The sequence below is a fragment of the Helianthus annuus genome, chromosome 10 (genome assembly GCF_002127325.2).
Source record: "Helianthus annuus cultivar XRQ/B chromosome 10, HanXRQr2.0-SUNRISE, whole genome shotgun sequence".
Lineage (NCBI taxonomy): Eukaryota > Viridiplantae > Streptophyta > Magnoliopsida > Asterales > Asteraceae > Helianthus > Helianthus annuus.
In genome coordinates, this window is record NC_035442.2 from 90827953 (window position 1) to 90833249 (window position 5297).

Sequence of the window (5297 nt, forward strand, 5' to 3'; positions counted from 1 at the left end):
CAACATGTTTCTGAGCAGCTATGAAGCTTTGATGTCTGGAGAATTGAAGAAGGAGATGTTCACTGCTGAAGACATGTATCAGGTTGATCCAGATGACATGGAAGAAATGGATCTGAAATGGCAAATGGCCATAATCACTTTGAGATTAAAGAAATTTCAAGACAAAACAGGAAAGCGTTTGGGTCTTGGAAAAGCTGGGTTTGATAAATCCAAACTAAGATGCTACAACTGTAAGAATCTGGGCCATTTTAAGCGTGACTGCCCCTTGTAGAAAGAAGGAAACATTGAATCAACTCCTGCTGTAAAACAAATCACCATTGAAGAAAACAAGAACAACGCGTCTCCTAGCACGCCAAAAGCTTTAGTCGTCAAAGACTATGATTGGAGTGAAGAAATTGCTGAAGCTAAGGAGCAAGTCAACAAAGCTCTCAGGGCAAAGATCTCAAGCGAGTCCTCATCGAAGCAGTTTGAGAAACAGACAGCTGGAACTCCAAAAGGAGACAATACTGCTGATAAAGGTCTGAAAAGCATTCTCACCTCCATGGAGCCTGAGAAAGAAAAGATATATGGAGAAGCAAAGGAGCATGTTTCTGAGGAGGCATCTGATCAGAAGAAGGGCAAGGAAAAGGTCCCAGCAGCAGTTATGAAAACAGAATCTTCAAAAGAAAAAGCTGACAAAGATTTGGTAAACAGTATTCCTCATAGTTTTAAAGTAAAGCTATGCACACCTGCATGCGTTGATGTCGTGGCACATTACAAGTCTCTAAATCTAGAATTTGAGAGACAAAAAGACAAGGCTTTAAAATTTAACAATGAGCTTAAACAGAACGAGGCCGCATATCAGAGAAAGTTGAATTCAACTTTAGCTGAAATGCAAACTCTAAAAGAATTTGTTTTTAGAAAAGATTTTATCATCAACGATCTCACAGAAAGATTAGAAAAAGCTTTGAACGAAAAGAATAGATTACAAATTATAATAGACAAATGGAATGTCAGTCAAAAGGCCTTTACTGACATCAAAAACTGCCAACGACCAACGTTTGTGAAAGACGGGATCGGGTATAAGGACAGGCACGGAAATGAAAGAAAACTCTTCTTTTCACCACATAGCAAAAACTATGTGCCTATGCCAACTCCTCATCCCGAAAACGATCTCATCAATGAAAAGGCCTCTGTTGAACAAAATGAGTTTTGTGAAAATGAAACAACCGCTAACTTTTCTAAAAGTAATGCAGATCCAATTATGTGTAAAGAAGATGTGTGCGATGAGGATGGAGACTGCGGTGGTTCAAAAATAGGAATAGGTTATTCAGGCGACAGTTATTCCACCGTTAACTGGTTCGCCTAGAACTGTTCTAAGAAAAACAATATTCGGGATGAATGTAATAATTTAATTAGGATGGATGATTGTAATGGCCGTGTGCCTAAATTTAAATCTTCGGATGACTGTAAGGGCCATGCGCCTACATTTGAGACCCGTGATCGTGAACATTTTGTGTCTGAATGTCATGATTTAAATTCTGCATTTTGTGATGATAAAATTGTTTGTGAATCTCCTGTATTTGTGCTAGAATAGAAAAAGTGGGTCAACGAGAGATCGCGCCAAAAGAAGTAGTGACCAAGACGAATGAAAAGATTGATATGGTTAGGTCAAGATTAAAAGCAGCGCAAGATAGACAAAAGTCTTATGCGGATCGACGAAAGCGACCAATAGAATTTCAAGTGGGAGATCATGTGTTATTAAAGGTCTCTCCATGGAAAGGAATAATCCGTTTTCGTAAACGCGGGAAGCTAGGCCCTCGATACATTGGGCCATTCAAAATACTCGCCCGGGTTGGGGCTGTGGCATATCGGTTAGAACTACCACCCGCGCTGGATGGGATTCATAACGCCTTTCACGTGTCTCAGTTGCGAAAGTGCCTTGCGGATGAGACGGAATACGTGCCTATGGATGACATTGAAGTGGATAAGAAGTTAAATTATGTTGAAAAGCCCGTAGCAATCAAGGATTTTAAAGTGAAGCACCTCCGAAACAAATCTGTTCGACAAGTGTTGGTTCAATGGCAACATCGGAAGGGATCGGATCTCACCTGGGAAGCGGAGGATGATATGCAAAAGCACTACCCGGAATTATTTGGTACGTAGTCAGGTTTCGGGGACGAAACCTTTTATAAGGGGGGTGGACTTGTAACACCCCAGTTTTCGTATGTCTTAATATAATAAATTAATAGTGAGAAGTTAACGACAAAGAATGGTAAATATAAATTTTTACCATTATACCCTAAAATATAAATTTATGAATAGGTTAACTAAGAATGTATGAAAATAAAAGTTTAACTATCAAGTATAATGCTCAATATTTGAGGGACCAAAGTTGGACAATTAGAAAGACAATTTAATTAAAATTCACAACACAAAACACACACATCAGATATGTGTGTGCGTGTATGTGCGACCAGAAGGGGGCAAGAGAAGAACAAACCCTAAACAACACAAATCAATCAAATTGAAAGGGGATTTGGGGTCTAGATGAATGTATGAGATAAGAATGGTGATCACCTAAGTGCTTCTTGTATCAAGTAAGTCGAATTTTGCAATTTGGTGATGTTTGATTTAATGGGTTTAGTATAATTCGTGAATGTATTGCTAAATTCAGTATGATTAACAGTTTCTAAGGAGATTTAGACATCACTAGATGCTAAATTTTAGTATGAACATGATTAGGGCAAAAACCCACTTGCATGTCAAATAATGCTTGGAAATTGTGAAGTTTTGTATGTTAAATTGATGATTGAATTATGAAATTGTTATGAATATAGATTTAGAATTGTATGTTCTTGATTTGAATGATAGATCCTAACATGGTAGTATGTTTATGTTGCTCAAGAGTGAACTATGGAAGTTGTGCTTAAAATGCTTGTACATTATGCTAGTCTAGTGATATGCACACCATGTGTTTGACAAAATGCCTAAGTGAGTTAGTTATGGCTTTTGCATGAATACTTGTTAAGATGATGCAACTTCCTCATGATAATGATGTATGTAACTACTAAACGCCATAACATACCATAAGGATTGTGAAATTAATATTGAAAGAAAGCTAAAGTACGGGATTATGACATATAGGCACAAAGAAGGAGGAAGGCGCAAGTCACTCAAAGGCACAATCATCACAAGATCGCGGTAAGTTCATATGAACTTTATGTACTATGTTGGTAGATTATGAATGACACTATTTAGAACTATGATTTTAGTGTAACTTCCCTTTATGAATCTTGAATGTATAAATGTAAAGAGCTTGTATGGAGAAATGTCCGAAAGACCAAGTTGTGGTTAAATTTAAAGGATCCGTCAATTTGGATAAAACGTTAAATAGAATGATAGTTGGAGTGTTTAGGAATTAGATTTGTTATATGGGTCAAATGGGGTAAGTACATGAAGGAATGATATGCGATGATACATCACTAACAAACAATTGGAAAAATGGAATGATGAAGGTTTCCGAATGAAGGCAAATATGCTAGTAGGGTATCATGCTATGTTAACGGGTGAAAGGAATATGGAATTAAAGGATTGTAATTGTTATGTGTTATGAACTAACAAGTGTTTGTTGTTATGAATGTTAGGTAAATCTCATGCTTGATTGCGGCGCATTCGGAGCGAACACACCATTGTCAACCTTTACACGCTTCCGGTTCATGTTGTTAATGATGAATGGGTCAAAAACTCTGTTTTGTCATATGATGTTAAGTTGTGTTTAGTATGTTAGTAAGTAGCTAGAACTTTTAAATCTTTTGGTACATTTGTACAAAATTGTCCATGTTGAATCTTATGGTCACAACTTTGTAGTTTTGAAAGGTGTCGTAGTTCATAATTAAGATGATGTTGTTAAAGGCAGGGAAAAGTTAAATTTTCGAACGGGTCATGTCAAATTTTTTTTAGAATTTGTATAAAATTACGTTGTATATCGTAAAGGAAAACGTGGGCGTTTCATCATCCGATTCCGACAGTGATGAAGAATGCTCAGAAGATGAAAGCAGAGTGGACAAGAAAATGAAGAAAGCAGAAAGCTCAAGACTCTCATCACATACATCATCTTCTAAGACCAAAAGACCCAGACGTAAAAGATGCTTTCGCTGTGGTCACTTAGGACATACAGCGAAACATTGTAAAACCAAGAAGTTTTCTAAACCAGAACATGATTTTGTCACAAACTTCACATATCAACTTAATTATCTTAAGAAGTCTGTTAAAAACCCGATTGAGTCAACAACCTATTTTTGGAAACAAAAAGAGGACAACGTGGGTCAAAACCACGATAGATACAAAATGAAGCAAATCTGGGTTCCCAAATCAAACTAATTTGTGAATATTCCTATATTTCAGAATAAACTCCAGAAATGGCTTCGTATGCTCATGGAGTACATCTGGCATGTCGACAGCGAATGTTCAAGACACATGACTGGATTGAAGGAACTTCTGAAGAATTTTCGCTTCATCGATGGTGATTTCGTGTCTTTTGCGGGAGACGAGAAAGGAGGGAAGATCGTTGGAGTAGGAGATGTGGTGTCTGAAGCCCTCACGTTGGAAAATGTCAACTATGTTCCAGAATTGTGCTACAATCTCATGAGTGTATCACAAGTCTGTGATAAAGGAATATCGGTGCTTTTCAATGACATGGAATGCTTGTTTCTCAAGCCTGGATATGTCGTTCCTGCAGAAATGATCATGCTCACTGCTCCAAGACAAAACAATACATACATGCTCAACATGAAAAATGCCAAGACAACTGACAACTTGACGTGCTTGATTTCAAAGGCTTCAGAATCGGAGTCACTACTTTGGCACAGGCGATTGGGGCATGTAATTTCAAAAATATGAATAAACTCTCTAAGTTAAACCTAGTAAGAGGACTTCCGATAAAAGAATTTCCTTTTTCTAAAAAATGTATTGCATGCGCCCAGGGAAAGCAACACAAGAAGTCGCACAAGTCCAAAGCAGTGAATACGATTACTGCGCCACTTTAGTTGATGCATATGGATCTTTTTGGTCCAATTAGCGTTAAAAGTCTTGCAAAAAGTTCCTACTGTTTGTGATTACAGATGATTTCTCATGATTTTCATGGGTCTATTTTCTTGAAGCAAAAAGCGAGACAGCTGAAGTTCTCAAATCGTTCATCCCGCTGATTGAAAACGTGACCAGACTGAAAGTGAAGTCGATCAGACGTGATAATGGGTCCGAGTCCAAAAATCAAACCTTCATATCCTTCTGCGCAGAAAAGGGAATTCATCTCCAAT

The 5297-nt window shown here is 37.6% G+C and overlaps 1 long non-coding RNA gene across 1 annotated transcript; it reads left to right on the plus strand.

The window, feature by feature from the left end:
• The first annotated feature begins 2461 nt into the window (after positions 1–2461).
• Positions 2462–3893, plus strand: LOC110882189. The gene is made up of 3 exons (XR_002560017.2): positions 2462–2579; positions 3127–3183; positions 3627–3893. It is a non-coding gene; the product is annotated as an uncharacterized LOC110882189 (long non-coding RNA).
• Positions 3894–5297: the final 1404 nt, after the last annotated feature.